This window comes from Neovison vison, chromosome 8 (assembly GCF_020171115.1).
Source record: "Neovison vison isolate M4711 chromosome 8, ASM_NN_V1, whole genome shotgun sequence".
Taxonomy (NCBI): Eukaryota; Metazoa; Chordata; class Mammalia; order Carnivora; family Mustelidae; genus Neogale; species Neogale vison.
In genome coordinates this window covers 69,932,319-69,945,480 of record NC_058098.1, presented here as the reverse complement: position 1 = coordinate 69,945,480, position 13,162 = coordinate 69,932,319, and positions in this window count along the sequence as shown.

Here is a 13,162-nt window from a genome sequence, read left to right as displayed (position 1 = left end):
TATTTCTGGAATAGTGAATGCCTCTGTGTAGCCCCTCTTTCAGAAGATGGTGAGCCTAATGTCCCAGGAAGTCCCGTGAATGAAGATCTAGAATTTAGCAAGATATGTGGTATTGCTGCCCTAGTTCTTAGAGGTCCTAGGATCAAAATACATCATCTTTTCAGTGGGGTCAACTGTCTCCTTTAGAGTCTTCTAGAGGGCTGCCAGACATTCTCCTTCCCACCTCTCACATTCATACTCTCCAGTCTGGCTAAAACGACATGCCTAGGGCAGGCTGTCAGGAAGGGCAAGCTGGAACTTTTTAGGCACTGGCCAAAGCTACTGTCCACAAACAGAATTTCTTCTTCATCAGGAAATCATTAGTTCTGTTCTTAAGGTCCTTCAACTAATTGAATCAGACCCACCAACTGGTTGTGGACTTTAATCATATCTACAAAATACCTTCACAGCAACATCTAGACTAGTGTTTGAATAACTGGGGTTTATAACCTTGCCACACTGACCAAACAAACAAACAAACAAAAAAGGCCATCAGAATATCCCTGAAGACTAATTATGTTGAGGAGTTTTTCATGTATTTGTGGCTAATCATATGTCTCCTTTTGTAAAGCACACTATAAAATCTTAACCTGTAAAAAATATTGGGTTGTCTTTTTATTATTGAGTTGTAAGAGTTACTTTGATATCTTAAATATCAGCCTTTTATTAGATATATATGTTTTGCAAAGATTTTCTCCCAGTCTGTGACTTGATGTGATGTAAGGAATGATGTTCACGTTTTTCCATATGCATATCCAGTATTTCCAGTATGATCTGCTGAACATTTCTTTTCTCATTGAATTACCTTGCCACTTTTGTTGAAAATCAATGGACCATATATATGTGTCTTTCGTTGATCTATATGGCTATTCTTTCATCAATATCACACTCTCGTTTGTTGTAGCTTTAGAGTAAGCCATGAAATTAGATAAATTAAGTCACCCAAATTTGTTGTTCTTTTTCAAGAATGCTTTGGAAATTCTGTTTCCTTTACATATCCATATACATTTTAGAATCATCTTAGTTTTATCAAAAAGCCTGCTGGAATGATGTGTAGAATTACACTGTCTCTATAGACAGAGTTAAGAACTGATATCTTAATTTTGATTTTTCCAGTCTCTGAGCATGGTATATCTACTTATTTTGGTCTTACTTAATTTCTCTAAGGAATGTTTTGTAATTTACAATGTAGAGGTTGTCAGTTTTTTGGGTTAACTTTATCACCAAATACTTTGTAGTTTTGGACACTATTTTAAATGTAGTTTAAAGCTTTTCATTTTCAATTGTTGCCACTATACAGAAATATAATTGAGTTTTGTATATTGGTTTTGTATTCTGTGACTTTGCTAAACCACCTATAAGTTCCGATGGTAGTGCTGAATATTCTTTAGAATTTTCTAGGTAAATAATTATAACTTATGCAAATGGATTTTTTAAAACTTATTTTCTGATCTTAATTGCTTTATTTCTTTTTCTTGCCTATTGCACTGACGAGGAGCTTAAAAACAATGTTTAATAGAAGTGGTGGGTGTGGGTATCCTTGCCTTGTTCCCAGTCATACGGTAAAGCATTAATGGTAACCATAGATTTCTTTTTGTCTGGTAGATGCCTGTGGGGGGTTTGTGGGATTCAGGGACTGATCAAGGAAAAAGATATCATCAGAAGAAGCAGTTGCACACAACAAGCTTTATTGGGTGACACATGGAAAGGGTTGAATGAGAGTCCCTCACATGAGACCTCTCAGAGGCTTAGAGTAAGAGGCCACTTCTAGAAGGCAGGCAAGGAGACTGCAAAGGGACGGGAAGTTTGGAGAGAGGGCTTATGTGTCTAGGTGATGCCACTCAGCAACAAGGCAGGGAGTCTCTGACTGAGAGACCTCCTCAAAGAGCAGTAGCTACTTGGGATTCTAATAACTACAGGGCCCTATCTCATCAACAGGTAACAGCTTTCAATGAGGTTTTATGAGGAATGCAAAGCAGGCAGTCTAAATAGCTAAAAATATGTTTGTTTGGACTCTTTTAAAAAATAACTGGATGTGCAAAAAATTTCAATTTGGTGGTAGTAGGCTCTTGCACAAATGGGTCTCAGCTAGCAGTAAAGAAATACTCCCCGATGGATTCCTGTCTGTACCCCAATGTTTATAGCAGCAATGGCCACGGTCACCAAATTGTGGAAAGAACCAAGATGCCCTTCAACGGACAAATGGATAAGGAAGATGTGGTCCATATACACTATGGAGTATTACACCTCCATCAGAAAGGATGAATACCAACTTTTGTAGCAACATGGACGGGACTGGAAGAGATTATGCTGAGTGAAATAAGTCAAGCAGAGAGAGTAAATTATCATATGGTTTCACTTATTTGTGGAGCATAACAAATAACACGGAGGACATGGGGAAATGGAGAGGAGAAGGGAGTTGGGGGAAATTGGAAGGGGAGATGAACCATGAGAGACTGTGGACTCTGAAAAACAACCTGAGGGTTTTGAAGGGGTGGGGGGTGGGAGGCTGGGGGAGCCTTTTTTAAAAAAAAAAAGGAAAGAAAGAAATACTCCCTGAAGAGCCACCTTTGGCTCATTTACATAACAATGCCCTTTATTAGTTTGAGGAAGTTCTTTTTTTCTTTGTTCCTGAAAGTTTGTAACATGACTGGACCTTGAATTACATCAAATCATTTTTCCTTTCCTTAGTGAGATAATCATTCATGTTACAAAAAATTGAATTACATCAACAGAGTATTGATTGTTAAAACAATCTTTCATTCTTTTTTTGGGGGGCATCCAATAGAGATTTACTTTAAAAGTTTAAATTTGATATATTTCTTTTTTTTTTGTTTTTGTTACATTTCCTTTTTTAAAAAAATTTCTTTTCAGCGTAACAGAATTCATTGTTTTTTGTACCACACCCAGTGCTCCATGCAATGCATGCCCTCCATAATACCCACCACCTGGCTCCCCCAGCCTCCCACCTCCCACCCCTTCAAAACCCTCAGGTTGTTTTTCAGAGTCCACAGTCTCTCATGGTTCATCTCCCCTTCCAATTTCCCCCAACTCCCTTCTCCTCTCCATCTCCCCATGTCCTCCGTGTTATTTGTTATGCTCCACAAATAAGTGAAACCATATGATAATTTACTCTCTCTGCTTGACTTATTTCACTCAGCATAATCTCTTCCAGTCCCGTCCATGTTGCTACAAAAGTTGGTATTCATCCTTTCTGATGGAGGTGTAATACTCCATAGTGTATATGGACCACATCTTCCTTATCCATTTGTCCGTTGAAGGGCATCTTGGTTCTTTCCACAATTTGGTGACCGTTGCCATTGCTGCTATAAACATTGGGATACAGATGGCCCTTCTTTTCACTACATCTGTACCTTTGGGGTAAATACCCAGTAGTGCAATTGCAGGGTCATAGGGAAGCTCTATTTTTAATTTCTTGAGGAATGTCCACACTGTTCTCCAAAGTGACTGCACCAACTTGCATTCCCACCAACAGTGTAAGGGGGTTCCCCTTTCTCCACATCCTCTCCAATACACGTTGTTTCCTGTTTGCTAATTTTGGTGTAAGGTGGTATCTCAATGTGGTTTTAATTGGAATCTCCCAAATGGCTAGTGATGATGAACACTTTTTCATGTGTCTGATATCCATTTGTATGTCTTCATTGGAGAAGTGTCTGTTCATATCTTCTGTCCATTTTTTGATATGATTATCTGTTTTGTGTGTGTTGAGTTTGAGGAGTTCTTTATAGATCCTGGATATCAACCTTTTGTCTGTACTGTCATTTGCAAATATCTTCTCCCATTCTGTGGGTTGCCTCTTTATTTTGTTGACTGTTTCCTTTGCTGTGCAGAAGCTTTTGATCCTGCTGAAGTCCCAAAAGTTCATTTTCACTTTTGTTTCCTTTGCCTTTGGGGACACATCTTGAAAGAAGTTGCTGTGGCTGATATCAAAGAGGTTACTGCCTATGTTCTTCTCTAGGATTCTGATGGATTCCTGTCTCACATTGAGGTCTTTTGTCCATTTCGAGTTTATCATTGTGTACGGTGTAAGAGAATGGTCAAGTTTCATTCTTCTACATATAGCTGTCCAATTTTCCCAGCCCCATTTATTGAAGAGACTGTCTTTTTTCCACTGTATATATATATTTTTAAGACTTTATTTATTTGACAGAGAACACAAGTAGGCACAGAGGCAGGCAGAGAGAGAGAGAGAAGCAGGCTCTGCACTGAGCAGAGAGCCCGATGTGGGGCTCGATCCCAGGGTCCTGAGATCATGACCTGGGCTGAAGGCAGAGGCTTTAACCCGCTGAGCCACCCAGGCACCCCTCCACTGTATATTTTTTTCTGCTTTGTCGAAGATTATTTGACCATAGAGTTGAGGGTCCATATCTGGGCTCTCTACTCTGTTCCGCTGGTCTATGTGTCTGTCTTCATGCCAGTACCATGCTGTCTTGGTGATCACAGCTTTGTAGTAAAGCTTAAAATCAGGTAACGTGATGCTGCCAGTTTTATTTTTGTTTTTCAACATTTCCTTAGCAATTTGGGGGCTCTTCTGATTCCATACAAATTTTAGGATTATTTGCTCCAGCTCTTTGAAAAAATACTGATGGAATTTTGATCAGAATAGCATTGAAAGTACAGATTGCTCTAGGAAGTATAGACATTTTAACAATGTTTATTCTTCTGATCCAAGAGCATGGAATAGTCTTCCATCTTTTTGTGTCTTCTTCAATTTCTGTCATGAGTGTTCTGTAGTTCCTCGAGTACAGATCCTTTACCTCTCTGGTTACGTTTATCCCCAGGTGTCTTATGGTTCTTGATGCTATAGTAAATGAAATCAATTCTCTAATTTCCCTTTCTGTATTTTCATTGTTAGTGTATAAGAAAGCCACTGATTTTTGTACATTGACTTTGTATCCTTCAACGTTACTGAATTGCTGTGTGAATTCTAGTAGTTTGGGGGTGGAATCTTTTGGGTTTTCCATATAAAGTATCATGGCATCTGCGAAGAGAGAGAGTTTGACTTCTTCATTGCCAATTTGGATACCTTTTATTTCTCTTTGTTGTCTGATTGCTGTTGCTAGGACTTCTAATACTATGTTGAACAAGAGTGGTGAGAGTGGGCATCCTTGTCGTCATCCTGATCTCAACGGGAAGGCTGCAAACTTTTTCCCAATGAGGGTGATATTTGCTGTGGGTCTTTCATAGATAGATTTGATGAAGTTCAGGAATGTTCCCTCTATCCCTATACTTTGAAGCGTTTTAATCAGGAACGGACGCTGGATTTTGTCAAATGCTTTTTCTGCATCAATTGAGAGGACCATGTGGTTCTTCTCTCTTCTCTTAATTTGTTCTATCACATTGATTGATTTGTGAATGTTGAACCATCCTTGTAGCCCAGGGATGAATCCCACCTGGTCATGGTGGATAATCTTTTTAATGTGCTGTTGGATCCTGTTTGCTAGGATCTTGTTCAGAATCTTAGCATCCATATTCATCAGTGATACTGGTCTGAAATTTTCCTTTTTGGTAGGGTCTTTGCCTGGTTTGGGGATCAAGGTAATGCTGGCTTCATAGAAAGAGTCTGGAAATTTTCCTTCTGCTTCAATTTTTTGAAACAGCTTCAGGAGAATAGGTGTTATTTCTTCTTTGAAAGTTTGGTAGAATTCCCCAGGGAATCCATCAGTTCCAGGGCTCTTGTTTTTTGGGAGGGTTTTGATCCCTGCTTCAATCTCGTTACTAGATATAGGTCTATTCAGGTTGTCAATTTCTTCCTGGTTCAATTTTGGGAGTTTATAGTTTTCCAGGAATGCATCCATTTCATCTAGGTTGCTTAGCTTATTGGCATATAACTGTTGATGATAATTTCTGATGATTGTTTCTACTTCCTTGGTGTTAGTTGTGATCTCTCCCTTTTCATTCATAATTTTATTAATTTGAGCTTTCTCTCTTTTCTTTTGGATTAGTGTGGCCAATGGTTTATCGATCTTATTCTTTCAAAAAACCAGCTTCTAGTTTCATTGATACATTCTACTGTATCTCTAGTTTCTACCTCATTGATCTCTGCTCTAATCTTGATTCTTTCCCTTCTTATGTGTGGAGTTGGTTTAATTTGTCGTTGATTCTCCAGTTCTTTAAGGTGTAGAGACAGCTGGTGTGTTCTGGATTTTTCAATTTTTTTTGAGGGAGGCTTGGATGGCTATGTATTTCTCCCTTAGGACCGCCTTTGCTGTATCCCATAGGTTTTGGATTCATTCTCATGTGTGTGTTCATTCTCATTGGTTTCCATGAATTGTTTAAGCTCTTCTTTGACCTCCTGGTTGATCCAAGCATTCTCAAGCAAGGTGGTCTTTAGCTTCCAGGTGTTTGAGTTCCTCCCGAACTTTTCCTTGTGATTGAGCTCCAGTTTCAAGGCACTGTGATCTGAGAATATGCAGGGAATAATCTCAGTCTTTTGGTATTGGTTGAGTCCTGATTTGTGACCCAGTATGTGGTCTATTCTGGAGAAGGTTCCATGTGCACTTGAGAAGAATGAGTATTCAGTTGTTTTAGGGTGGAATATTCTATATATATCTATGAGGTCCATCTGGTCCAATGTGTTATTCAATGTTCTTGTTTCTTTCTTTCTTTCTTTCTTTTTTTAATGCTCTTGTTTCTTTATTGATTTCTGCTCCGATGATCTGTCTGTTACCGAGAGAGGCATGTTAAGATCTCCTACTATTAATGTGTTCATATCAATATGACTCTTTATCTTGATTAATAGTTTTCTTATGTAATTGACTGCTTCCATATTGGGGGCATAGATATTTACAATTGTTAGATCATCTTGGTGGATAGTCTCTTTAAGAATTATGTAGTGTCCTTTTGTATTTCTGACTATAGTCTTTAGTTTAAAATCTAATTTATCTGATATGAGAATCACTACCCTGGCTTTCTTTTGAGACCCATTGGCATGAAAGATGCTTCTCCATCCCTTCACTTTATGTCTGGGTGTATCAATCTCTTGTACACAACATATGGATGGGTCCTGTCATTTTATCCAATCTGCAGCCCTGTGTCATTTTATGGGTGCATCTAGGCCATTCACATTGAGAGTGATTATTGATAGATACATTTTTGTTGACATCGTGTTACCTTTGAAGTCTTTCTGTAGATTGTCTCTATATTTCTGTTCAATGATATTCTTAAGATTTTTCCTCTTTTATAGAACCCCCCCCTTAATATTTCCTGCAGTGTCAGCTTGGTGGTTGCATATTCTTTTAAGCCTTGCCAGTCTTGGAAACTCTTTATCTCTCCATCCATTTTGAATGTCAGTCTTGCTGGATAAAGTATTCTTGGCTGCATGTTCTTCTCATTTAGTGCCATGAATATATCTTGCCAGCCCTTTCTGGTTTGCCAGGTTTCTGTGGACAGGTCTCACGTAATTCTGATGGGCTTTCCTCTGTACATAAGGAGCTTCTTTGTCCTAGTTGCCTTCAAGAGGGCCTGTCTACAGTTATAATTCCTCATTTTTACTATCAGGTGTCTCGAGGACTTTTGAGAATCTATAATCTTGGGGGGAGACCGTTTGGCCTCTAGTAAATGAACGCTGTTTCCATTCGTAAGATTGGGAAAATTTTCATGGAGAACTTGTTCCACTATATCTTCTAGACTTCTTTCTTTCTCCTCCCCTTCAGGGATTCCAACAATTCTGACGTTGGAACATTTCATGGCATCATTTATTTCCCTAATTCTTTTTTTGTGGCTTCTAAGCTGTTTTTTCCAGGCTTTCTCCTGATCCTTTCTCTCTGTTTGTCCTCCAGATCACTAATTCTATCTTCTGTCTCAGTTACCCTAGCTTTGAGAGAGTTTAGACTAGATTGGAACTCATTGAGAGCATTGTGAACATCATCCCTGGTGGCTTTCAGTTCTGCCATATTCAATTCAGTTTTGTCATTCATGGCTTTCTCCAACCTAGCTATTGCCTGGATAATTGTTACCCTGAATTCCCTTTCCAACATATTGTCTATGTCGATAGCCATTAGCTCTGTTGCAGAAGGCCCATCCTCTGAATTTTTTTTTCTGTTGGGAATTCCTCCTCCTTGTCATTTTGGTGAGAGATGGCTGAATGGATGTAGCTGGATGTATCAACCGTGGTGCCGTCAAGGTGCACCCTGGAATGCTTCTGAGCAATCAAGAGTCCCCACCCAAATGAAAGAAAAAAGAAAGAGAGAAAAAAGAAGAGAGAGAGAGAGAGAGAGAGAGAGACAGGGAAAAAAAGAAAGATAAAAGAGAAGGTTCAGCCCAAATGGGCCCCAAGGTAAAATTTATGAAGTATACAAACAAAAACAGACAAACAAAAAGACTGCCCACTGGCATCTTCTGCTCCTGTCGAGATCCAGACATGTATAATTCTAATCTCAGGCTGATTTCATGCATGATAAGAGTTCTTTGGTAGGTAATCAGCTCACTTTAGGATACAGGTTGAAATGGTGCCTCCTCCTACTTCCCCACCATCTTGTCTCCCCTAACTTTGAACACAATCTTTCATTCTTGAGATGAGCCTGACTTGGTCATGAGGTAACATCTTTTTACGTATGGTTGGATTTGACCAACTTACACAGTATTCTGCTTTTATTGTAACACTTGTTTTGATATTAGAGTTTTGCTAGGCTCAGAAAAGTTGAGAAGTGCTACCTCTTCCTCTATTTTCTGAAAGAGTTTTTGTAAGATTGGTATTTTTTTCATTCAATCTTTTGACAAAATTCACCAGTAAAACCATCCAGACCTAGAAATTATTTTGTGGAAAGGGTTGAGATAACCCATTAAATTTGTTTGATAGATAAGGTGATTCAAATTTTCTACTTCATTTTATGTCAGTTTTGATTAGTTTCTTTTTTCAAGGTCCATTTCTTCTTAGTTTTTAAATTTTTCAGGTAAAATTTATTCATAATATTCTTTCATTATGATTTTAATGTCTATAGGATCTCTAGTGACAACCCCATTCTGTGTTCATTTGTGTTCTTTTTTTCTTACTAATTAGGCATTTATTGATTTTTTTCAAAGAACTAATCTTTGGATTTGTCATTTTACCTGGTAATTTCTTCTCTCTGCTATGGATTATTCAGGAATGTGTTTAATTTCCAAATATTTTTGACATTTTAATAAATATCATATTACCATTGTTTTCTCACTTAATTTCTTTGTAGTTCAAGAACATACTCTGTATGATTTCAGTTCTTCTAATTTATTGAGACTTGTTTTATGGTCAAGGCATGTGGGCTATCTTGATGAAAGTATCAAGCACACTGGAAAAGAATGTTTTCCAGGATTTGGAGTATAAATCAAGGTTAAGATAATGCATATGTTTATTTATTTATTTATTTGCCTACTAAAATGCTGAGAGAAAGAAGTTAAAATCCACAACTCTTTAAAATCTAGAAACCTTGCAACCAAACAGACCCATTTACCACTCCAATAGTTATGCCATTTATGCCATAATTGTCATATGTATTACATCTGTATGTGTATCAAGGGAATTAAGAGGAAAAACAGTTTAAACAAATATTCCGTAGATGCTGGTCATTCCATCCTTAAGATCTAATTTTCTATACTGTATATATTTCCTTCAGCCTAAAAAATTTCCTTTAGCGTTTCTTTCAGTGCAGGACTTCTGATGATAACGTTCCTTGGTTTACTTTTATCTGAAAATGTCTTTAGTTTGATTTTGTTTTTGAAGAATATTTTTGATATATAATTTTTGGTTGAGAAGTTTTGTTTTTCAACACTTTCATGATGTTGTTTCCCTGCCTTCTAGATTCTATAATTTCTAATAAGTAGTCAGGGATAACTAACTGTTGCTCCCCTTTATGTGAATGTGTCATCTTTTCCTGGAAGCTTTCAAGATTTCCTCTTTATATTTGGTTTTCAACACTGTAACTACGGGGTTCACTGAGCTTGAATCTATAAATGTATGTATGTCTTTCAAGAAATTTGAGATATTTTTCAGCTGCTGTTTCTCTAAACATTTTTTCACCCTCTCTCTCCTCTCATTTTAAAAATCCAGTTACAGCGTGGATTAGGTTTTTGGGTATTGCCCAACCATTCTCTGAAATTCTGTTCATTAAAAAGTTATTTTATTGCTTTTTTTTTTTTCCTTTTTACCACATTTAATAAAAGAAAATATATATACATATATTTTATTAGCATTCACAGATTTGGGGATTTCTAAAGGCCTCTAAGACATCCCACTTCAAAACAGCTGCTTTGGAAAGAGAGCTACCTTTCCAGTAAACTACGCGGGTCGGCCTTCTTTTTTTTTTTTTTTTTTTTCTTTCTTCCAATTTATTTATTTTCAGAAAAACAGTATTCATTATTTTTTCACCACACCCAGTGCTCCATGCAAGCTGTGCCCTCTGTAATACCCACCACCTGGTACTCCAACCTCCCACCCCCCCACCACTTCAAACCCCTCAGATTGTTTTTCAGAGTCCATAGTCTCTCATGGTTCATCTCCCCTTCCAATTTACCCCAAAGCACATACCCTCCCAATGTCCATAACCCTACCCCCCTTCTCCCAACCCCCCTCCCCCCAGCAACCCACAGTTTGTTTCGTGAGATTAAGAGTCACTTATGGTTTGTCTCCCTCCCTATCCCATCTTGTTTCATGGATTCTTCTCCTACCCACTTAAGCCCCCATGTTGCATCACCACTCCCTCATATTAGGGAGATCATATGATAGTTGTCTTTCTCCGCTTGACTTATTTCGCTAAGCATGATACGCTCTAGTTCCATCCATGTTGTCGCAAATGGCAAGATTTCGTTTCTTTTGATGGCTGCATAGTATTCCATTGTGTATATATACCACATCTTCTTGATCCATTCATCTGTTGATGGACATCTATTTTATTGCTTTTTTAGACTAGACAATTTCTATTGGTCGATCTCAGCTCCATGGACTCTTCTGTTTATTCTGTTCATAAACCTATTTGGTAGTGTTTTTAAACTTAAGATATTATAATTGTTCTAGAATTTCCTGTTTGTTTCTCTGCTGATTTCTTATCTTTTCATTTGTTATAGGCATCTTTTCTTTACCTGAGTGGACATAATTATAGTAAGTGCTTTCAGGCTCCCTAGTCAGCAGGGAGACCAATATGGGGCTCAACCCCTGAGCCAAAGGTAGACACTTAACCACCTGAGTCACCCAGATACCCCTATAATAGCTTCTTTAAAGTCCTTGTCTGATAATCCAACATCTGGGTCATATCAAGTTTGTTTATTGCCTTTTCTCTTGAAACTGAATCACATTTTCATGGCTACATTCTGAACAACTTAAAGTTGTATCCCAGAGTTCATCATTCTGGGTGGCAGAGACTCTGATTACTGTAATATCACTCACAAGCCTTGGTATTTTAAGCAGACATGAACTTTGTTAAATGGAAATATCTGCCTCTTGGGGGGCAGTTCAAATTTCTGTGTAATTATTTTAGCCTTGAATGGTGATCTTATAACCTGCCTGTGCATGTGTGGTTAGGGAGTCTGTCAGAGATCTGGGCTGAGTTTATACACACCAACTTTGTTGTTCTCTGTTTCTGGCTCTCTCCTTGTTTGGATTCTTTCTGCACTTTCCAGAACTTATAGTTTCTCCAAACTCTGTCTTCTGGTGTTTGACCCAATAAGAACACATATTTTCATTTGGAGGGTCAGCCTCCACATGGGGCACTGACCATCTCCTACCTCAGCCTGCTTTCAAGCTAAAGTATGTAATAATAGGAAATTCAGCACATCAGAATCTGTTTGCCTTAAATCACTCTCCAGAGTGTTTGGGCAGTTATTATTTGTATTTTGTTCAGAATTTATAGCTATCTGTCAGAGGGTACTGTGTTGAGAGTTTATTCAAATATACTAAAGTGTATTCCTTTCATCTCAAATTTGGAAGGTAAATCACTGAATATATAATTGTTTGTTATAGGGTTTTTTTTTTTCTTTCTGCACTTTGCCATTCCTTTATCTTCTAGTCTCCATAGTTTTAGCTGAGAAGTCATTGATGTTGTGTCATTATTCCCCTGAATGTAACATGGTCTTCTCTGGCTGCCTTTAAGATTTTCTTGTTATCATCTTTTAGCAGTTAGACTATGATGTGTCTTGGAGTGGTTTTATTTGTATTTATCATGCTTGGGAGTACTTAGATTTGTCCAATTTATTCATGTTTTCCACAACATTTTTGAAGTTTTGTCTCCAATTAAAAAAAAAATTGTCTCCTCTTCTTCAGGACTCCAGTTTTATGTATTTTGAAATACTTGAAATCATCCCATAAGTCTCTGAGGTTTTACTTTTTTCCAATCCTTTTTTCTTTCTTTTCTTTGGGTTGGGTAATTTTTATTAGACTATATTCAAGTTCAATGATTCTTCTGCTCTCCCCACTCTGCTGTGTACAGTACATTTAGTATAGGTTTTGTTGTACTTTTCAGTTTTTGAATTTTCCTTTTGCATTTTTAATATCTTCATTTTTCTATTGATATTCCCTATTAATTTCATTAATACTATATTTTCTTCTAATTATTTGTATACATTTATAGTAGCTGTTTTGAAGTCTGCTGAATACAACATCTGGACTGAGTAAAAAAATTTTTAAAGATTTTATTTATTTGAGAGAGAAAGACAGTGAGAGAGGGAGTACAAACAGAGGGAATGGGGGAGGGAGAAGAAGGCTTCCCACTGAGCAGGGAGCCTGATGTGGTGATTAATCCCAGGGTCTTGGGATCATGATCTGAGCCAAAGACGTATGCTTAACTGACTGAGCCACCAGGCATCCCTCCAAATGTAGTTTTAATCTGAATTTCTCTTATTAGTGAAGTTAAATTTCTTTTCATATTTCAGGTCTATTCTTTTATCTTTGTGAATAGTTCTTATCTTTTGCCTATTTTTCTGCCAGGTTTTTGGTCATGTCTTTTACCTGAATTTTAAAAATTCATCTATATTTTAGGACATCAGCCCTTTGTGTGATATATTGTACAAATACTTCCTCCCAGTTTCTCATTTGTCCTTTTATTTTGCTTATGGTCCTTCTTGGTAATGCATTTTTAAAAATAAATTTCTATGTAACCAAGCTGAGCAATCTTTTATTGCCTCTGGATTTTGAATC